This window comes from Phodopus roborovskii, unplaced genomic scaffold, assembly GCF_943737965.1.
Source record: "Phodopus roborovskii unplaced genomic scaffold, PHOROB, whole genome shotgun sequence".
Lineage (NCBI taxonomy): Eukaryota > Metazoa > Chordata > Mammalia > Rodentia > Cricetidae > Phodopus > Phodopus roborovskii.
Genome location: NW_026126433.1, coordinates 15,610,853 through 15,635,008, shown reverse-complemented (window position 1 = coordinate 15,635,008; position 24,156 = coordinate 15,610,853).

Here is a 24,156-nt window from a genome sequence, read left to right as displayed (position 1 = left end):
TGCCTGATCTCAAGAGATTTTCCTGCCTTAGCCTCCCAAGTAGCCACTACTTCAGCTCCCAAGAACCATGAAATGGGGGATTGTCTTCTATCCACAATGCTTAGCATCAAGGCTGATAAAATGAATAATACTCACTCTTACCTAGCAGATTTAGTATCATATTTACAATCATTCTGCTTTTATGCACCTGGCAGAAAATTTGTATGTATAAAAATATATTTATAAACTTGAAATTCCTAAATACTACAACCCATCATGACTATTAGCATTTTGACATTTCCTTCTAAACTTTCTCTGTGAAAGCTTTGTGGAAAATGTGGTTTGCTATCTCCATGCCCACTGCATGAATGCTTCACCATACAATCACTGGGGTTTTGACTGTTACAATATACCATGGCATCAAGGATGCACCAGAATATGTCAAGTCTTTTTACTATATGTTTAAATTTTCATACTTTTGTGACTTCAGGTGTAATAAATATCTTGCATGTGTGTTTGCCCACATTTTAAAGTATTTCCTTAGGAATATTTTTAAATGTGTAATTATATTTTCTATTGTTAGGATTTTTAAATTTATTTTATGACAACTTCAGACATGCAATCAATGGATCATGATCATAACCAATCCCTTGAACCTTACTAATACTTCCTCCTCCCATCTTCCTGTCCCCTTCTATCCCTTCTCCTCCTTCTCCTTCTGTATTCACTGAATCTAATTAATGCTACCTGTGTGCACATGGTTGTAAGGATATCTTCCAGAGTTTAGGCAATCTACAGGGTTATTTGTTTGTTTGGGGATTTCTGTGGCATGGCTTGTATATCTCAGTCTGGCCTCAAATTTGCTAAGCATTGGAGGGTGGCTTTCAAATCCTGACCTCAAGGGTGCTAAGATTACTGTTATGCATAACCATGCCAGACTTATAGTTTCTTTTTTAAAGTATTTTATGTATATGAGTGTTGCCTGTATGTTTGTGTGTGTGTGTGTGTGTGTGCGCGCGTGCGTGCGCGCCATATATGTGTCTGGTACTCCTAGAGGTCAGAGGACATTGGATCCCTTAGAATTGTAGTTACAGATAATTTTAAGTTACCAAATAAGTCCTAGAAACTGCAGTTGGGGTCCTCTGCCAGAGCAGCAAACACCCCTAAATCCCAAATTCTATTTGGATAAATTAGATATGATGCAGGCCTAAAGACAAGATTGTAGCTTTTATGGAAATGATAAATTAAGAAAATATTATTGGTTAATTTAGTTTGGATGATTACAAGTTTATATTGACTCAGACATGAATTGTGCCTGAGATGACCCAGAACATCATAGAAAATACTTAACTGGGGTTTCATTAAAAAAAAAATCACTATTAATATAAAGAAAACATGTATACAAAAGTCACCCAGAGCTATTCACGCAGGACCATCATAATTTCCACCTGCTTGGTCTCTGGTCCCACCACCGGTCCTGTACTGAAGTCCCGGGCCCTTCCCAGAGATCTGACTATCTCTTCGGAACCACTCTGAGTTCCTGCTAGCAGGATCCTTGACCCCCATAGTAGGACGCTGCTAAAGAGGCCTCAGGTGGAGAGTGCCAGGTCCCAGTAAGATCTGCCTATCGGTGCAGAAACATCCTGATTATCAACCCAGCCTTTATCCTCCACTGCCAGGCCATAGCTAGAGGTGAGTCTGGGCCCAATTCTGGCAGCCTCTCCCCTACACCTTCCCCTGGGTTGGCCCCGGATCCCCCTGCTCCTGTGTCCTGTCCCCATCAAGAGCTCTCTTGGAGCTCTGATATACCCCCACCCACCCCCACCCACCCCCACCCACCCCCACCACAAGCCTGCCCTCCCCCTACTCTGTGCCCTACCCTGCCCACTGTATCACCTCTCTGGTTGAGCACTGGGACAAAGGGTGGAGCCAACAGTCCAGACAACTTCGGGGAACTTCTGAGAGCAGCTTTGATCACAGGAGACCTGCCTATTCACATGGGACCACCATAATTTCCACCTGCCTGGTCTCTGACCCCCACCACCAGTCCTCTACTGGAGTCATGGGCCCCTCCCAGAGACCCACCTATCTCTGCGGAACCATTCTGAGTTCCTGCTAGCAGGATCCTTGACCCCCATAGCAGGGCCTTTACTAAAGAGACCTCATCTGGAGAGTACCAGGTCCAGGCTAGATCTGCCTATAGGCACAAGGAACATCCAGAGTCCTGACCTTCGGGATCTTTGATTCCCATCCCCAGTCTTCAGCTGGAGCCTGATCGCTGACCCCCATCCCCGGGCCCCTGCCTGTGGAGAGACCTCCTAGAGAGCTTGGACCACCAAGACCAACAGACATCGAACCTCTGACCCACTTGAGCCCACCGGGGAAGTACCATAGAAATAGGGAGAGACCCCACCTACTGGAAGAAGCAATGGGAAGACGGCAATACAAGAAAAGACCTAACAACAGAAAGGCAAGCCTGACACCACCAGAATCTAGGGAATCTATACCAACTAGACCGAAACACAACAACAAAGGAGATGAAGCAAAAGGGAACAACTTAAAATTATCGTCATAAAAATGATAGAGGCTGTCAAAGAAGATGTGAAAAAATCCCTTAAAGAAATGGAAGAAAAAACAAACAAAATATTGGAAGAAATGAACAGATTTCTTAAGGAAAGTAAAGAATTAAGCAGGTAAAGGAAACGGTTCAAGACTTGAAAACTGAAATAGAGAAAATAATGGCAACACAAACCGAAGGAATGCTGGAAATAGGAAAACTGGGCAAAAGATCGGGAACTATAGACGCAAGCATAACCAAATGAATTCAAGAGATGGAAGAAAGAATCTCAAGCACGGAAGATAAACTAGAGGAAATAGATTCATCGACCAAAGAAAATCATAAATCCAACAAATCCTGAACACAAAACATCCAGGAAATATGAGACACTGTGAAAAGGCCAAACCTAAGAATAATAGGCACAGAGGAAGGTGAGGAAGCCCGGCTCAAAGGTGCCAAAAACATATTCAACAAAATCATTAAGGAAAACGTTCCCAATCTGAAGATGGACATGCCCATGAAAGTACAAGAAGCATACCGAACACCAAATAGGCTGAACTGAAGAAAAAAGACCCCTCGGCATATAATAATCAAAACAACTAGCATACAGAATAAAGAAAGAATATTAAGAGCAGAGAAGGAAAAAGGACAGGTAACATATAAAGGCAGACCTATCAAAATTTCACCTGATTTCTCCATGGAAATCCTCAAGGCCAGAAGATCCTGGATAGATGTTCTACAAGTACTAAGAGACAACGGATGCCAGCCCAGGTTACTATACCCAGCAAAACTCTCAATCACTATAGATGGAGAGAACAAGATATTTAATGACAAAACCAGATTTTCCCAATACGTATCTACAAATCCAGCCCTACAGAAAGTATTGGAAAGAAAACTCCAACCCAAGGAAGGTAACTACGCCCACAAAAATGTAGGCAACAGATAACCTAACTACACCAGAAGCCAAGGGTAAAGCAGGAAAAATATATTCACAGTACCACTGCCAACAACAAATCTAAAACAAGCAAGCATCAACAATCAATGGTCCTTACTCACCCTCAACATTAATGGTCTTAACTCACCTATAAAAATGCACAGGCTAACAGACTGGATACAAAGACAGAGAATCCATCCTTCTGCTGCATACAAGAAACACATCTAAGCTTCAAAGATAGACATTACCTCAGGGTATCAGGGTAAAGGGTTGGGGAAAGATCTTCTAATCAAATGGAACCAAGTAGCAAGTAGGCATGGCTATCCTAATATCTAACAAGTTAGAATTCAAACCAAAATTAATCAAAAGAGATGAAGACAGTCATTTCATATTCATCACAGGAGAAATCCATCAACACAAAGTCTCAGTTCTGAACATTTTTGCCCCAAATACAAACACACCCACATTTGTAAAGAAACGCAACTAAAACTCAAAGCTTACATAAAACCCCTCACAATTGTAGTGGGAGACTTCAACACACGACTCTCAACACTAGACAGGACCACCAATCAGAAACTCAACAAAGAAACAGAAGATCTAACAGAAGTTATGTCAACTGGGTTTAACAAACATCTATAGAACATTCCATCCAAACACAAAAGAATATACCTTCTTCTCAGCTCCACATGGAACATTCTCTAAAATCGACCACATACTAGGTGGCATAACAAACCTGAACAGATACAAGAGAATTGGAATAGTCCCTTGTATCTTATCAGACCACCATGCTTTAAAATTGGAATTCAACAACAACACAAATAGCAACAAGAATGAGGACACAACATACCCAAATTTATGGGACACCTTGAAAGCAGTGTTACGAGGGAAGTTCATTGAACAAAGTGCCCATATGAAGAAAAGAGAGCATAATCACATTATAGAGAATTAACAGCACAACTGAAAGCCTTAGCACAAAAAGAAGCAAACTCACACCATAGGAGTAGATGCCAGGAAATAATCAACTTGAGGGCTGAAATCAACTAATAGAAACCAGGAAAACAATACAAAAAAATCAGTGCAACAAAAAGTTGGTTTTTTTGAGAAAATCAACAAGATAGAAAAACCTTTATCCAAACTAACGAAAAAGCAGAGAGCAAACAGGCAAATTAACAAAATCAGAAATGAAAGGGGAACATAACATTGGAGACGGAGGAAATCCAGACAATTTTCAGGTCATACTTTGAATATCGGTATTCCACAAAAATTGAAAATTCAAAGGAAATGGACAAATTTCTGGATAACTATCACTTACCGAAATTAAATCAAGAACAGACAACTTAAATAGACCTATAACCTACAATGAAATAGAAGCAGTCATCGAAAGCCTTCCAACAAAAAAAGTCCAGGGCCAGATGGCTCCAGTGCAGAATTCTACCAGACATTCAAGGAAGAACTAATACCAATACTCCTCAAATTGTTCCACAAAATAGAAACAGAAGTTTCATTGCCAAACTCTTTTTACGAGGCCACAATAACCTTGGTACCCAATCCTCACAAAGACACAACTAAGAAAGAAAACTACAGACCAATATCCTTGATGAACATCGATGCAAAAATACTCCATAAAATACTGGCAAACTGAATCCAAGAATACATCAGAGAAATCATCCACCATGACCAAGTAAGCTTCATCCCTGGATTGCAGGGGTGGTTTAACATACGAAAATCTATCAACATGAATGATCCACCATATAAACAATCTGAAAAAGAAAAGCCATATGATCATCTCCCTAGATGCTGAAAAAGCCTTGGACAAAATTCAACACCCTTTCATGATAGATTTTCAAGGATATTGGTCTGTAGTTTTCCCTGGAGAGAAGCTGGAAAATGAAAGGCTTGTTTTCCAGTGTTCACAACTGAGGAAGGCATGCATAGGTGACATGAGTGTGACCAGCCCCATGTCAGGAACTGCAGTCCCCAAGGTGGACCCAGTACCTTCAGGGAAATACTTATGCTTCCTCAGTCACAGACATTTGGCAGGATAAGGACAGAGTCTGGCCCTATGAGGTCATTTTGCTATGGAATGCCAACTTTTCTTTTGAGAGGGGATGTTTTCTATTGAGGCAGCATAAAACTTCAGAGCCCCACAATCTGTTTCTCTCCTAGAAATATGGGCTGATGTAGAATGCTGTGGACATTGGGCTTGGGACAAACACTTGCCACAGCACCTAGGGACATAACTGTTCATCCATGTATCCTCAAATGCTGACAGATGTCCTAACGATTTGTTGTATGCAGATGAGAAGGAAAAGTGGGCTTCGTTGTTTGATCCTAACTTTTATTCTGTGAAAAAGTGTCAGAAATACTGAGGAATGGGTAGCCTTACCTCTCCCTGCAAATTTCCATCCCTGGTGTGTGGACAATGCTGTACAGGCTGCCTCTGAAATCTTGGAGTTAGGAGCTTTGTTTGTGGTCTCCAATTCACACTCAGTTAACTCAGACTGGCTTTTACCATCAACAGGGCACCCAGCCAAAACTGAGCTTCCTCACCTAAGTAGATGGTTGGCTTACAACAGAGAAGGGACAGAAGTATACTTGTTATGATCCTCAGATTTTTACTCCTAATAGCAGGTAGAGGGTGGGCCTGTCAGCTTAGATACTTTAGGATCAGGTGTTTGACAACCAAGCTGTACGATACTACTGAAGAAATATATAGGTAAATCTGTTCCACAAGTAGAAAAATTGAAAAGTTATCAACTCCAAGTTAAACAAGTCATGGATTAAAACAGACTAAACAAAGTGAAATAGATTTGAACACTGTTTAACTGTTGGACTCTCCTCTACTTGTAATCTCAACACTGGGAAAGAGGAGATGGGGGATACTTGGAGCTCAATGGCCAGCCAGCCTAGCCTAACTGAAAAACACCAGAAGACGGACAACAGAGAATAACTCATGAGATCACACTGCAGCCTTCATATAGACATGTGCACACACACACACACACACACACACACTAAAAATAAAATAAAATAAAATAAAATTGTAGCCCCTGGGATTAAAACCGTCACAGTCAGGCCAGGCAGGCATAGTGGTAAACACCTTTAATCCTAGCATTGGAAAGTAGAGACAGGCTGATCTCTGAGTTTGAGGCCAGCCTGTCCTACAGTGAGTTCCAGGATAGCTACCCAGCGAAATCGTATCTTGAAAAAAACAAAAAAAAAAAAAAATAGAAAAAGAAAAAGAAAAACATGAAAGGAAGGACAGAAAGAAGGAAGGAAAGAAGGAAGGAAGAGAAATAGTCATGAGCTCCTGCAGAAACCTGAGAGGTAATGGCATCTGGTTAAAGTTGGAGGAACCAGATTAAATATTTTCCTCATTATAAATAAATAATACTCAGATTAATGAAACTTCAAACTGACATCACAGTCTGTAAATTTGTTTTTAATCTATCTATATTTGGTAGCAATACCCAGCTAGCTACAAAACATTAAAAACCCCTAACCCCGAGTTATATAAATTTCTGTTAAACCAAGTATATGTCCCATTCCTGCCTGAGTGAAAGTTAATTTCTCATGTCCTCAAATAAAGTTTCCTTTCTATCATAGAAATTTACTAAGTTCTAGAAATTTCCCAAATGATTTCCGTGGTTTGGCATCCTTCAGCACGTAGTAATCAACAGATGTTCTCTTTCCTTGGTTTTAAATGGCTCTAAATAATTCTAACCTCACCATTTCCTAATGGCCTCCCTATTACAAGATTCTTCTGAAATGTGTTTTTAAGCACTGGGGCTTTATGCTAGAACAATGTGACCTTATGAATCATTTAGCAAACCTGACCCTCAGCTTTCCCCTTTGGAACATCTATAAGCCCTGTCTTTGTGGCTTCATGTAAGAATGAACAGAATTCAAGAGCATGCCAAGGCAGCAGTTGACAGGATGTATGCTGGGATGGCCAGGCAATAACAATCCAGCTCTGTAAGACAAGGACATTTCATTCCTATGGTCCTTACAGGATAATTGAAAATGTATGTCAATCTTAAAGAAATGAACTTACTACTAAAAAATGTTAGAATAGTGAATTATAAGAAAGATGGGTTCTTTGTGCCTTCTTAAGTTCAAAGAAATCATACTGCCTGTTTTAGCCAGCATACTAGGACCCTTTTGGAAGCCACTTTTTGAAATCAGATTTAGTAACCTCTGAAAATTTCCAAGAAGAGTTTCTTTCCTGTTAATCCCACTTATTTCCCCAAAGCTACATAGACACATTAAAATACTTACAATTATTACAATACCCAAAGATCTCAAATAACATATCTTTTTTCCATATCCATTACCTTGAAGCATGAATTGTATGTGGTCATCCCTGCTCAACTGGTCACACCTCTTTCCTGCTGAGGTCAGTTCATCAGATAGTGCTGGGCATAGTTCAGGATGGGTCTGAGAAACAACAGAGCCCACTTAAGGGAAGTATAAGTAAATAAGGCATGATTTCTGCTCTAGAGAAGACCAGCATTTCTTGGAGTTGATAGATGAGCAAACCATAATTGAATAGACTGTGAGGCAAGGATTTTCTGAAAAGGACTCTAGATGCACAGGAAAACAATCCCAGGAATTGACAAATAAGATCACATGAATTTTTGAACCTTCTCCCCAGCAAAGGAAATCATCATCAGAATGACAAAATAGCCAAAAAATAAAAAATAAAGTAAATAAAAGGGAGAAAACCTTTGCCAACTATCCTAATTAGCTTTAATTGACAACTGGACACTGTTTAGAGCCAACAATCTAGGTTTGAAGAATATACCTCAAAATGCTAGCCATTCGCATACTTCATCCCACAAGCCTAGAATCTTAACTACTCAAGTGGTTGACCCACTTGAGCTACTGAATAAATAAGCCTGAGAAACTGATGAGACCATCTCTAAATAAAAACACATTAGCATGAGGACCTGACTTAGACTCCTCAAGAATCTATGGAAAGCTAGACATGGCAACTCAAGAACGTTTAAACTCAGCGCTGTGGTGGGGAGATACATCCAAAGACAGAAAAACCCCTGGAAACTCACAGAGGAACTAGCCTGGTAAAGACAAAGAAAAAAAAAAAAAAAAAAAGTAGACAATAGAATCTGTCGAGTCTGTCTCAGGGCAGTAGGTGAACAGCAACACCCAAGGACTACTTTGATTTCTTACATACTCTGCCAAGCACATGTACACATTTACACACTCCAATGCATAGGCACACACACACACACACACACACACACACACAAACTCCTGTTGCAAAACAGGAAAGTGAACCCAGAGAAATAATATGGCTGCTCAAGGTCACATAGCTAGGAAATGACCCTATGTGCAGGGCAGGGTAGCATTTTATTTTTTTTCTACCTGACTAGTCAGCCACTGCCATAGATGTTGCTTTCAAAAGTACTAACTAACTTCATGTAACTCTATATTCTGGAAATACCTATCCAAAAAGTGAAATCTATTGGAAACAAAAACAACACTGTCAGGTTTTATCTCATGCATTTGGTTTCAGTGATTTTGAAAGAAGGTGGGGGACTGAATACATTTCTATAACACACACATGGGCAAACACACATATGCAATTGATTGAATCAATCAATAAATAAAATAGAGAGTACTAAAAGACCCCTGGCGTCCATCTCTGTCCTACACACACACACACACACACACACACACACGAAAACAACCTGCACAAATAGTACTAATACTGCCTCTTAACACTGTATCACCAGGTACGATTTCCTATGGACTTGGATCCAGTTCTTCAGTTTGAACAATTAGCAGCATGTCACAGTTTAAAACTAGTGAGTCATGTTTGTACAGCTGCTGTGGCTCTCTGTTCATCTGCATTTCTAGCATTCCAGTTCCAGACTTTGTGATGTAACACTTGAAAAGATGTGTGCTCATTTGTAATTAGCTGTATACTGCCTAAAATTTCAAAACTTTTATGATATTCTGGAATCACCATAGACCATGTCTTATAAACTCAACTTACAAAGTTAAAACTCCTTGACCCAAGTGAATGTCAGTAATGCATTAGCATGTTCTGTGGCTAATGTGTTCTATTGAACTTGAACTGACCTGTAAGTGTTCCAGATATTGTCTAATGCAAATGGGTCTTATTGTTTTCCACCAGCATCTGCAATAGCAAAATGAGCAGCCAGTAAACAAAAATACATTTCCCTCTCCTCTGGAGTCTCTGTTAGAACCCAAATGAAGTTACCTTCTCCTTTTATCACACTGCAAGTACAGCAGGACATTGCTAGTGTTTAATTAAACAGGCAGAACTTTGGCACTTATAGAGTACTTTTCAGTGTTTGTATTAGTTACTTTTCTGTTGCTGTGATAGAAAACCTGTGACCAAAAGCAACACAAGGAAGAGAGAGTCCCAGAGGTATAGAAAGTTCATCATAGCAGGGAAGGCACAGGATTGTGGCAGGAACAGGAGTTTCAGTGGCACTCAGGAAGCAGGAAAGGCAAATAGGAAGTAAAACCAGGCTGTAAACTTTCAGAAACCACCTCCAGTAACAAACTACCTCCAGCAAGCTTCCATAATCTCCCCAAACAGTTCAGCTAGCAACTGGGGACTGAGTGTTCAAATACATGAGCTTTGGGCTTGGGGGTGACATTTCTCATTCAAACCACCATAGCATTTTAGTGAAGGAGACAGTTCCAGAAATAAATCACTAGGAAAGTGATTTTAAGACATCAGTGAGCCTTCCATTTAGCTCTTTTCTTGGTAACTTAACAACAGTGGCTTCTTGCATTACTGTGGCTACCCCTTCTATCCTTTACTGTTTCTTATGTTTGCATTTAGTATGGTCTTTTCTTCCCCACATTTAATACTGTGACTTCTGATATCTATATCCTGTAACATTACCCTCTTTGGCAAGTGCATACATACATACACATAAATGGGGCACCCAGCCATCCAAAGAAATAATCCCCTAAGGATTTGTTAAAATCCCTTCAAGTGCTATACAAAAACAAAAATAAATAAATAAATATAACCCCTCCACCATTCATGCCTTCCTTCTTGAACCCTAAGCAGAAATAATTCCTTATTTCCTTGACCGGCTTTTGTCAGAGCTACAAAAAAAGCAGCTAATAATGCATTGATCTAGTGATCTGCAAATAAATCACCAGTTATAATTTTTCTTGAAATAAAATAATTCATAACTAAAAGCCATGAACTTTGGAAACACTGTTTCTTCCTCAGAGTCTGGAGCCTCTATATGTGGGAGGTTCCTTCCTGTGTGCTGAGAATTGGGACAGGCAGGGTGCTATTTACTGTCAGCTTTACAGAGCAATTCATTTCTTTCCCAGCTTCTCTTTCCAACATTTATGTGAGGCTATCACATCTATGCTGCATCATTGTTCCAAAAGAATGGAAACTGGGTATGCAACACAGGTTCCCCTCATTTTCTTCCTATTTCACTTACTTTCCTCTCTGTATCTTTTAATTTAGGATTTAGGATTCCTTTCCTACATGAAACTTCAAAGTCTTTTGTTTTGTTTGTTTTGTGGGGTGCCAGACTTCAAATTAAGCCATCCCTTTCTCTCCCAAATCACACTTGAGTTATTCTGCAGAGAGTAGTGTTCCGGATATACTGCCTCAGCAATATACTCTACACATCTTCAGCCCAGCTTTGTAGGAAGAGGAAGGTGTGCCCTCAGTGAATGAATCAAAGGAAACTGAAGGAAGGGGGTAGAGAAAGGAGGAGGGAGAGAGGGAGGACAGGAGAGAGGGAGGAAAGGAGGGAAAAAGGGAGGGAGGGAAGGAGGGATATAGGGAGGGAAGGGAATAGGCATCATATGTACTTCACTTTGAATTTTATGAGAACTATGTCTGGTGGCAACCCCCAATGATCAGTCATTCTTTCAGGTGTGTGTATCTGCCTGGGTCCAGGACAATGTGGCACAAATGTGTGAATTAGGGACATTCTCAGGCAACAGTCAGTAGCACTAAAGGACGCTGTGAGAAAGTGTCCCCTTTGAATTCTCTCCTGGTCCTCTGATTACATAAGGTAACAGCACTGACATAACCTGATCTCTCAGACACCCACTGGTCTTTTTTAACCGGGAAGAAAATGGCTCAGAATGTTAGATGAAAACAGAACACACCTAGAGTTTAATGTTTCCTGTCCATTTATTTTTATGATCATCTTTTCTAAACCTTTTACAGATAGTGATATGAAGACTCTTTCATTCATGCTTATTATGTTAAAGAAAGCTCCATCCATCAGATATGCTAACACACAGGGTAATCGTATTGACCATAACAAGCTGCATTCCTTGAAGACAGACAATGAGACAACAATGAGGATGCAAAGCATTCAGTAAGGATTGGACTCAAGAAGAAAAGGAAGTTGGTTGCTTGCTGCAGCACAGGCCAGGAAAGGGTCTCACAGGGTCCGGGAGACAGTGAACCTGATTGCATCCATCTTGCACTGGGCCACTCTTCCAGGCCTTTCCATCACCTCCCTCATTCATCAGATGCTGGCCTTCCTACAAGGTAGACAGCAACATGGATATGTACCTCTGAGGCTGAGGCACACCTTGAAGAGACTGACAGCTAGAGAAGCACACATACACTACATATCACATAAATATATCATACACACAACACATTTACAAATACTATATACATACACACACACCCTATGTACACACATATATATATATAGCCCACACTTACACCATACATTCAGCACACATATCATACACATATACCATATAAACAGCACACACATCAACACCACACACACACACACATCACATACCATGTACACATAAAACATGCATACATCACATACATATAACATGCATGCAACACACCTGCACACTGCACATGCACACACACTCAGGACCTTCCTTAAAAGGCCAGTCCATCTTTTTACTTCCTATGGCCAATTAATGAAAAACCTTTTTTTCACCCTCAGTTCCTCAACTGCAAATAAAGCTGGGCTGAATTTGTATACTTCAGTCCATGTTTCATGGCTACAGTACATTTTTTTCCTCAAAAAGACTGTATTGTGTCTTCTTACAGAGTACAGTTCTTAGCATTTAAAATCAGGAACCCTGAGTGAGACCCTCTCTGCTAGCAGCTGTTGCCTGTATCTTCTGATGGATTAGCTAGGGCCACACTTCTGTGAGGTTGTCTGCCATCACAGTAGGAAGAAACTGTGAGGGAGAAGGTAAAGTAGGAGAGGAAGCAAGGAAGGGAAAGAGAAAGATCTATTCCTGTTCAAGGTTTCCTAGCAAAATGGAAAAAACCTCAGATTGCTGCCAATTGTCTGGGGAGACATTTTTCTTCCTGATCTATTTTTGGCAGTCAATTCAACTTCATGCACCATTGTTTTACTTATGGCATGTACAGTAGCCAGAGAGAAACCCATAATGTCTTTTCTGTCTGCTGGGATCTCCCATCCCTCTGCACCATGACAAATGGCCTGGTGGCAGCAATCTTTTTCCTGAGGCATCACAGTATTTGAGGCATCTCTGAATCTGTGGATCACATTTAAAATGAGCAAGACTCTTACAATATACTAAACACAGTAACCATGGCAAAAATTAGCACAGCCCAGCAAGCAGTAGGGTAGCATCATTTGTCGAAGCTGTCAATGAACACAAAGCCAGGAGCGGGGAGATGTAGAAAAAGAACAAAGCATAGCCACACTAAGGAAGCACCCATTTGGAGGGCATTTTCTGTTTTACTCTTAAAGCATGTTACTCAAATATTTAAGCAAGGACATAAATTAGATTTCAATGTGGGGAAAAATAATCACAGCTGGCGGAAGTGAACTCAAGTCTGCGACTGCCTTCTTTATCTTCAATTTAACCTCTGCAAAAGGCAATACAGTGACTCACTGCTGCAGTCGCTTTTATCTTTAGCAGAGTTTTTCAAACAATTTGAACTCTTCACAGGGAAATCTCTGTGACATTGGAAACTGACTCATGTTTCCTAGTTTTTCATGAAACAATGATATTTTTTCCACTCTGATGCTCTTGCCTGACTCCACAGGAAATTTTACCACCAGGCCACTTTCATCTATTTCCTGGTTGAAGATAAATGACCCTTGGTCTCCTTGAGCCCTGCATAAATCACAAAGCAATCTGCTAAGAGATGCCTGTGGCAAGCATCTCCAGTTGAAATCAAACAGATAGTCAGAAATAGCCATGCTGTGTTCCCGAGGAGGAACTGAGGCAAAGCAACCCTTGTGCACATCATGCCTTGTCTCAAACACACAGGCGCAGCATGAAGTTTCTATGGGGATGCAGACATAAACTCATATGGAACACTGTGCCTGCAACACTGAGTCTGTCCCAGGTAATGCCACATGTTCTTCTCTCCTCAGAACATGACCTATTAGAAACCAAATTCTTATCAGTACATCCCTAGGGGTTTTGTAAGTTAGTAAAGATTTTCATTACAGACAGCATGAATGGAATATTAAACAGACCAGAACAAAGTTGTCACTTATAATCCTGCTATACAGAGAATATTTCCATTTGAGCATACATACATCATTTTTCAAAAGAACCCAACAGAGAAGAGATAGAATTCTCCATGGTCTCCATTATCACTTCAAGAAAGAATGCTTCTCATTCCTCACATAGTCTTCAACTTTGCCATTTTCAAGAGGTAAAATTGCCTGCAGCAAGTGTGTCAATATTTATTATTATTATTGCATGTGTTTGTATGTATGCATGCTTGTGTATATGGGTGCACATGTGCTTGTGTGTGTGCCTGTGAATGTCAAATGTCTTCTTCCACTGCTTTATATTGCTGAGGCAGGGAATCTCACTGAACCCAGGACTCTCTAATTCTGGCTACTCTAACTCCCTGTCTTGCTTTACGGAATCCTTTTGTATGCCTCCTGAGAGATGACTTTCTGGTGGCTGCTACACTACACTAGTGTTCTTAATATGGACTCTGAGGATGCAGACTCTGGTCCTCAGGCTTGTGGGTTATATGTTTTATCAGCTAAGTCATCTCTTCAGCTGTTCACATCTATTTAGTGTGTATCTTGTCAAACCTGGTACTGAACACCATGCTCAAACTCTGCATTGGAAATGTGTCTGGGTTCCACCATCACTGCTGTGAGAACCTCATGTTGTCTCTAAGCCTCCAATTTTATCTATATGTAAAAATGGGAGCCTTGCTATCATTTCATTCAAAGGGTTGTTGGGAAACTTAAATGAGAGTGCACATAAAAAGCTATTAGGAATATCTCTGGCTCAAAACAACCATTTAATAGATGCTGACGACTTTTTATTGCTTACAATAAAGACATTTATTTTTAGTGGATGACATTATACTCGAAGTATAAGAAAATACTTCCATGTATTTAAAGGTATATTAGAGCCAAATGGCAACAACTCCACCCATCTTTTCTCTTCCCAGACACAGAGTTCATAGCCAGAGAACCTTCTACAGTCGACAATGGTGCAGGGTTCTGAGCTCACACTTTGCATAAACATAGCAGGCATCAGCCATGAATCCAGTCAGCTGCAATCATAGCATGGAGAGACAACTCTGAAACCTCTGCTAAAGCCAGCCTACACACTAATTCAAAGGAAACTGAGGCATAAGAAGGAAAGTGTAGTGAGCAGGACCTGAGCAGGGTGTGAGCTGGGAATGAGCAGGAAGTGAACAGGGTATGAGCAGGATGTGGGTAGGTAGTAAGCTGGGCATGGGCTGGGCGTGAGGTGACATGAGTAGGGCTAGAGGTGGGCATGGGCAGGGCATGGGCAGGGTGTGGACTGGGTGTGAGCAGGGTTTAGTCTCAGTCTCCCACTTTTTTGGGGGGAGTGGAGGGGGAAATTGTTGCTCATTGCCTCTGTCTGCAAGTCTGGTCTTATTTACAGCATACTGAATATCTACAGGAATTCATCCCAGAAACTTAGCTTCCCAGGCCTGAAGCCTTTCTCAGTCTCCTTGCTTTAGAGTGATGTCACCTTTTCTGGAACTCTCTGTGATGTCTTTTAGCAAGTTCTCATGCGTGAAGCAATGAAGTTAAGCTGAAATGAATGCTGATGTGTCTAACAGAAATCAGTAGAATCTGAATGAGCTTATACCTTAGAAGTACAAGAACTAGGCTGAAAACTCTCTTCCTTCTCTGTTGTCTCTTTCTGTGTATAAGCATTCATTCCTCTCCTCTGCCACTAGAGGTCTCTGTGGGGAATGCTCTGCATTAGCTTGGTTTGTAGGGATGTCTGTGTGGGAGTGTCTTGATTACATATGGGAAAACCCAGGCTGAAAATGGGCAGCACCATTCCTGGTTTGGGGCCCTGGACTATATGAGAGGAAAAAGAGTTGAGCCTAAGCATGCATGCTTTCAAATATCTCTGCTCTTATCTTAGGTCCCCACTACCTCAACTCTCCACAAATAATGGACTGTATATAACCTGGGAACTGTAAGCTAAAACAAAGCTGTTTTATTTGTTTTTTCGGTCAGGGTGGTTATCACAGCCTCAGAAATGAAACTGGAGCAATGTGCTTACAGTTTGACTCAAAACAGGAAGTAGTCAGTATCTGGGCAGGGAAGTTATTCTCAAGAAGACTATCACAGCAAACTAAGGGGCTGCAGAAAGTGTAAAGAAGCATCCAACTGACAGCTTGGCTACAAACCTGTCATTTGTTACTGTCAATGAGAGAGGAATTAGATTTCTGATAAAATTTGTCATCCAAAATAATGTTTTCAGAAATTTAGAAAGTGGATTGGCCTCAGCTCCACTGGTCATCGTCATATGGGTGTCCAAGGTTCATTTTACCCATGCTTTAGGATCTGTCTAGGTTTGACAGAGAGACCCTAAGTTATGTGAACAAAAGGACTTCTTTTAAGGACCATTAAACAAACAGAATATAGTGAAAAGCAGGATGGAGAGAGGGAGAGAGGGAGGGGGAGGGGAAGTGAGAGAGGAGGGAGGAGGGGATGGAGGGAGGGCAGAAGAGAAGAAGAAGGAAGGTTGAGCTTTTCAATGACCTTTTCATACTGGAACAAACAGAGATATCCAGTGATCACTCTCTACTCATTCTACCCTAAGTCTGTCTTTAGCATATGTCATACACTGAGGTTTAACTAGAAGGCAAGGGATGTGTGTACATAAATCACCCAAGTCAGGGTATGTGACCCCTTCACTAACTCTCCATTGTCTCAGCTCAAGTCTCTCCCCTAAGGTGCTCTGACAAATTGTCAGAACTTCATGAAATCCCTTTCTGGAACACAAGTTCTTCCTCTGGCTGGCACGAGGCCTCATGCCTTTTCTTTTCCTAAGCATGAGATTTTTGGGGGAAATTCCAGTTAGTGGGGAGTCATTGTTTCAGTGGTCTAACAGACAGAGATCTGGGTGTGTCTCCAGAGAAGCTTCCAGGCTGCCTTGACAACTGCAATCACTTTCCCCTGAGAGAAAATCCTCTTACCTCCACTGCCACCCTGTAGGCCCTCACCACAGCTCCATCTAGACAGAATAGGCTCATTACAAACACACTAGGATGCAAACCTTAGTTACAGCCATCAATCCTCTCTTGCAGTGATGTTGCAGTAAGGCGTATAAAGTGAAATATTTCCTAGAACTGAATAAACATAAAACTAGCCTGTTAACTTGAAGGATTTTCTTCTCCAAATTCCATATGGAGTGTACAAATTAATTACACTTTAGCACTATAAACTGGAGATGATTAGTCTTAACCAGCTTAAGACCTGTGTCATCAAATAGTCTAAAAGCCATCAAATAATTAAGCACATTTCTGATATTAAAAGGAACATAAACATCTCATCACAAAGTAACAGTACATTCATCCAAATACCTGAAGGTTGTAGCCTGATTCTTTTAAACACAGCATGGGGTCTAGATTAAAAGTCAGTTTCTAGGGCCAGTTAATTCCTCTGCCACCAACTGGGCAGGTGATTCAAGGTTCAAGAAGACTCTTGCTCACCCCATTTCAAAACTGATGATTCCCACCAAACACAGTGAGACCACATTTCAAACAGCGTCCATTATTTGCACAGGAAAATAATACAGAAAGGCACTGCTTTCTGTTGTTTTGTATTTAAGAGAGGGATTGAGTCAAAGTACTGAGAATCAGCAGCTGTGATGAGTGCTCAGCCACAGGTGAGTCATCTACATCAAGCTCCACTCCATACCCCCATTCAAGGCTTGGAGACACCAGGAAAAAGTAGATTGAAAGACTGGTAAGAGCTGGAGGATCATGAGGAACTCTGAAATGCTACCTCTTGACTAAGATATGGCTGACACTAACTCACAGCAAGCAGCTGTGCTTGCCTGCCTAAAACTAAGTAAAAATCCCAACATGGATCAGGAATTCTTTCCAGGCCCAGCCTTGGTGGAAAAACTCCTGAAAGTTCACAGCTGCCAAGGAAGAGTCTTGTTTCTTGGGGAAGAGGCTGTAGGAGGTTGCCCATGGCCCTATGGATATCCCCAAATTCATTTCCAAATAGCACTAATTAGATGCAGGGGGCTATTAATAATATTCTTTTTAAAAGGCATGAAATAAGTTGATGGGTCCCAGGGGTATTGAAGAAAGGTAGGGTGGAGTGGATATGATTAAAATGCATTGTATACATGTATAATTTTTTTAATGAACTATTATAGATAAAGGTAATTGTGTTCTTCTGCAAACCTAGACTCATAGGTTGTCTGATTTAACTTCTCTGAGCCTCCCTATTCATTGGCAGTAGTGGGTAGCCTTTGATGGGTCGTTTAAAAAAATCACTTACCATACTGATCTTAACACTATGTCTGCTTTCAAGGAGTCTATTCAATACTGGGTAGCTATTTCTGGATGCCTGTATTCATTCCCTCTGTCACTGCTGTTTCAAAATGCTTGACAAAAGCAACTTAAGAAAGGAAGGGTTGGTTTGGGCTCACAGTTTGAGGATATGGTCCATTACGGCACCAGAGGTGTAAGGTGGCTGGTCATATTACATCTGCAGTCCGGAGAGAGACAGATGCTGGTTTATAGGTTTATAGGAAGAGCTGCCCTCATTTAGGGTAGGTTTCTACTAACTAACTCAATCTAGAAAATTCCTGATAGCCCTGTCTCCTTGGAGATTCTAGATCCTATGAACTTGATAATCAACATTCATCATAATAGTAAATAAGAGAAAATAAGGCAGGTGGAGGTTTTAGATTTTGGGTTTCCTGATAGCATGTGGTATGTTAGTCCTCCCTGTTCTTAGAACACTGGTCCAAGGTGTTTCAGTCATGACAGTCATGCCCATGCTGCATTCTAGCCACACATATAGTTCCACCTCAGCTTTGTGAATAGGAATGGATTTTGGGGTGAGAATCATTGTGTTTCGATATTATCCATGTTATCTCCTTGTGAGCCTTTCAGTAAGACACTAAGTTTCAAAAGTGACTTGCATGTCTCAAAACCTGCAAGTCAAAGATTACTGAGGAATTTCTTTTATCCAGAGCCCTTCTTCCTCCACAAAGTTGTGTGCTGTGGCTATATGGGGGGGGGGCTGCTGCTTGTAGCCCAAATCTTCTGAGGCCAGCTATCCTGTCAACACTCATCCCTGAGGTTAGTAGGCACTGCTGGCATATGGTTGATAGGCAAAGTCCTTAAATAAGCCACACTTTCATAGTCACCCACACACTGAAATACTGAAAACCAAAGTACATTTCCAAAAGCAAAGTAAGGAAAGAGGGTTTATTTTAGTTCCAGGAAAGACAGCTCATCTTTGGGGAAGTCATGGTAACAGGAGCAAGAGCTGGCTAATCACATTACAGCTACAGTCAGGGAGCAAGTGACATGTCGTGAGTAGCTCTGTTTCTCCTTTTTAATCAGTCCAGGACCCTAGTCCCTGTAATGTTATCACTCATATTTAGCATGGATCTTCCCTCTGCGGGTAACAATCTAGATATCCCCTTACAGATATGTCCAAAAATTTCTTTCATGTTAAGTCTAAACCTATCAAATCAACAATCCCTGTTTGTTACATCTTCAGAAAGGACTGATTGTGCATTTTGATCTCTTGATTGGCATGGGAAAAACCTCTTCTCCTTCTTTTGAGACGGTCTCAGGGAGCCTAGGCCTTGACCTTGAACTCCTGATTGGCCTGTCTCTATCTCCTGCATAGTGGAGTTAAAGGTGTGCTATACCAAACCTAATCATTGTGGTGGAAAGAGATTTAACCCAGAGGTTTCATGCATGCTATGCAAGGATTCTACTACCTGAGCTACATTCCTAACCCTGGAAAGTTTCTTTTTGCTTTACAATATAGTCTACATTCCTTCTTCCACTGGAAAACAGCTATTCTGCATATGAGCCATCATAGCCTGTGCTTAGGCTCTTCGGATACTTGTGATGTGACCTCTGTGCCCCTATGCAGAGAAAAAATGACGACAGTGAAACTATGTCACTGCTAAGGCCAGTTCTTCAGGTATATAACTCTGTTAACATCTCTGCTTTGCAAATGTCCCTTTTTGGCATGTATTTCATTTCTCTAATGATAAATAGTACATAATGGAATTAGCTGCAACCATCCAGAATATGCATAATTAAGCTTGTATATTTTTTCTATAACCAATGTGTAATAAGTTTCAACTTTATTCATAATTACTAACTTTTGACTTTAAAAAAAATATGTATTAAGTGGGAATACAGTCCCATTTTATAGCCTCTTCTGATGTTAATAAAATAACACAATAAAATACCACCCACACAGACGATAAGCCTCACTCTATCACTTAGAAGCATAATTAGCAAATTAAAGACTTGGCCTCACATTTACACTTATATTTTCTGAGGTTTTATTTTCATTTAAGTAAAGCCTGTGGCCTAAATCACAGTAATTATAGCATGGTACTAAGTAAATAGAAATGTGTCTGTCTTTCACAATTATGGCTTAATTTCATCTCCCCCTTTCCCACATTTGATTTGGTTTGTAAAGGATTTATTTTCTGGTGCTGTATCTTCTGAAAACAGAAGTGCAAACATGCAGATACTTCGTGGATTTTTGTCTTCAGTAAACATTACTATTTGCTGGTAGCATGCACATTGAAAAGAGCAATGTTTTCAGTCTGCAGAGAGCCTTTCTCAACACCTCCAGAATACATTCTTGGAGGAAGAAGGGTTATTGGCTTGAGTCTGGTGTGTCCGTGTTTGTAGTAGACAGATATAAAAATCAGGTTCAGTGGCAGTTACTCCAAGAAACAGGCATTCTGTAGTGATAAGGACATCCTTTTGAAAAAGTGTTCCCTCAGTGTAAAGACAGTGAGCCATTTCCATGACCCTCAAACCTACTGTAGCTGCACTTTTTGCCAGCTTTGATGCTGTATACCCACCTGCCAGCCTACTTTTGTCCACAGGCACTTATACTATGTCCTGTCTCCACACAAGTGTTCCAACATTGCTTTATGTGCCTCCTGCATTACTCAACACAGCAGCCCACTGTAGTGACAAGTAAGCTGGGCAACTGTCATCAGGTTCTTGCTCCCACAATTGTAGAAACGGAAGGGTTAGTAAACAGGATCCAGGACTAAAAATCAAGCTCATTTGGTAGAGTGTTTACCTAGCCTGCATGAAGTCTTGAGTTTGATCCCCACCGCTCCATAAACCAGGTGTCATGACATGACTACATTCCTAGCACCCTAGAGATCATTCTCAGCTATGTAGCAAATTTTAAGCCAGCCTAAGCAAACAAGGTTGACAGTGAAGACTGACACCTGAGGTTGTCCTCTGACTTCCCATCTGCGCATATACGGTCTCTTTGTTGTTCATCTCTGTAAACACCAACTCAATTGGCCAAAGAACTCCCAGGAATTCTGTTTCTGTTTGCACCATGATTACAGATGCTGAGTTACTGCATCAGCCATTACATGAATTCTGAGGGATTAACCTCAGATGCTTACATTTGCTTGACAAGAGCTTATCCACAAAGCTTTCTCCTAAACCCATGAAGAGGATATTTTTAGCCCTTAATCAAGTTCAAGCACAAGAAGTAGTGAGGTTGGTGATTACAGGTGACCATCTGGGCAGCAAGACCAGAGACATTATCAGAGATCTCTCTTTGCCATTACCTACAGCAATAGGTAGATCCTGACCCACACTCTCTTGTGCTTATTGATTTTTAAGTAACACAAGAAGGGTGACATACTCTACTCTTTCAAATTCTTCATCACAGAAATATAAGCAATGCATTCCTGCATGATTTCTTCAAAATCATCTGCTATGTGATATTTCTCCTTTAAAATGTTCTCTAAAACGATTCATGACAGTTTAGTATTAATTGTCAACATGACTGGATGTAGAATCACCTTGGAGATGAGCCTCTGTGCATATCTGTGACACATTATCTTGATTATGTTAAACATGTGAAGACCCATCTTAATTGTGGGTGAAACATTCCTGGGGCAGGAGATCCCAGGCTATGTAAAGGGAGGACTCTGAACTCCTGCATGCATTCTTCTTCCCAGTTTCCTGACTGTAGATGTGATGCGACCACCTGCTTCAAGCTTCTACTGCCTTCACTCCCCTACCATGATAGATTGTACCTTGAACTATGAGCTAAAATAAAGCCTTTCTCATTTAAGCTGCTTTTGTCAAAGTATTTTACCACAGTAACAGGAAGAAAATTAAGACATCACTCATGCAGCATTTCCCATTGATGAAAAGGCCAATTTCATGTGACATATTGAAGACACTATAACACAGAAAACTAAATACTGGGCAAATGTTTTTCCTGACAGTATTCGACCATCTAAACATGGCTTTTGTGAAGGCTAGAGCAAGTCACCTCCTTGGGATGACATCTCAGATTACCACTGAAAGGGGACTGTGTGATTTCTGTGCAGAATGCTGAAAGGAGGGGACATAGGTCACCTAGAAGCAGGTGTGGTGTTGATCTAAATGAACTGTAAATCAGAAGGGACTTTCTTATGACAGTCACAAGGCCCTTTTCCACAGCCATACACTTGGTAAGTTGTAGATCCAAATTTTCCTGTCCTGAACACCTGCTCCCTATCCCAGCAGCTGCTTCCAAATTATCACACAGAGACTTAATATTATTTATAAATGCAGGACCGATAGCTCAGGCTTGTTACTAGCTAACTCTTACACTTAAATTAACCCATATGTCTGTCTATACTTAGCCAGGTGTCTTGGTACCTTATCTCAATTCAGCATTCTCATCTTGGTTCTCTGTGTTTGCAGGCAGCTCTCTGATTTTGCCCTTCTCCTCCCAATTATCCTTAGTTTGATTGCCCACCTATATTTACTGCCTGGCCAGTCAGTGTTTTATTAAACCAATTTGAGTGGCAAATCTTTAAAATAAACAAGAGGATTGTTCCATAGCAGTAAGTAGCAGAATTGAGAAGAGAATATAGACTATTTTTGGTGTGTGTGTGGTGAGGGGGATGTCACTATGATGGTTAATCTTAATTGTCACCTCGAAAAAATTTAAAGATCTCGTGTGTGTGTGTGTGTGTGTGTGTGTGTGTGTGTGTGTATCTGTGCATTGTGTACATATGTGTGACTATGTCTTGCTATTTAACCCAAGCTAGTCTAGAATGCTCTCTCTCATTTCTCGTGTTCTGGGATTATACAATGTCCAACATGTTATATTTACTTTTTTGCTTTCTGTTGATGTGATAATTAGCATAATGAAAAACAACTTGAGAAAGGAAAGGACTTATTTGGCTTATGGGTTACAGTCCATATCAGGAAAACCAAGTCAGGGAAGTACAACAGAATCAATGAAAGCAAGTTGCTTAAATGGCTTGCTTCTGCTAGCTAGCCCAGCTAAAATTCTTGGACAGCCAAGGCTCCCCCTCCATAGGAGAGACACTAACCACAGTGGGATGGTGCCCTCCTGAATCAAGGGATAATTTTAAAATGTCTCACAGACATACCTATAGGCCTATTTGATAGAGGTAATTCCTCAATTGATGTTTCCTCTTCCCAGGTGACCATAGTTTGTATTAAGCTGACAAAAACTAACCTCCACTCTGTAACATAAAACTAAATGAATTGGGGAATGGATGGAGCTCAGTAGTAGAGTACTTGACAAGCATGCATACGGTCCTAGGTTCAATCCCCCTTACCACCCAAAAGGATAGGGGACTGAACATATACAGTGATGAGAAAATCTTTAGATGCTCATTCAGTCAAGCATTCTCACAAACTGAGTGAATAAAGAAATGAAGACCCCAGGTGCCCTCCCACTTGTGAGTTCCACAACTCTTCAACAAATCTTTTTCACATTCAGGCTTCAGAGAAAGCATCAAAGCTGGAGCCACATCCTCTGATCACCGGGAACTTGCAGTTGTCAAGTGTTTCCAATACCCAATACCAATTCTACTTGTGGAGACCCGAAGGTGTCAGAGCATCATTGAAAGTGTATACAGTCAGCCTCAACTGTCTTTTCTCAGGGCAACATCTGCAGCTTCTTAAAGATAAAACTTCAGGAATATAGGGAAAAATGTTAAAATTACAGGAAAAAAGCAACAGCCACCTCCACAGAGCTGGCTTAATTTTGTTTTGCCTTAAAGCCTAGACAGCAAAACACAGACAATCTGACAAAGGCAACTTTTTAAATGCTATATAATTTTCAGTGAGTAACTAGGCCATTGCTGGAAATAATTTAGAAGTCAAGCTCTTTCCAGCCTGCTCCTCAGCTAATCAGGATCT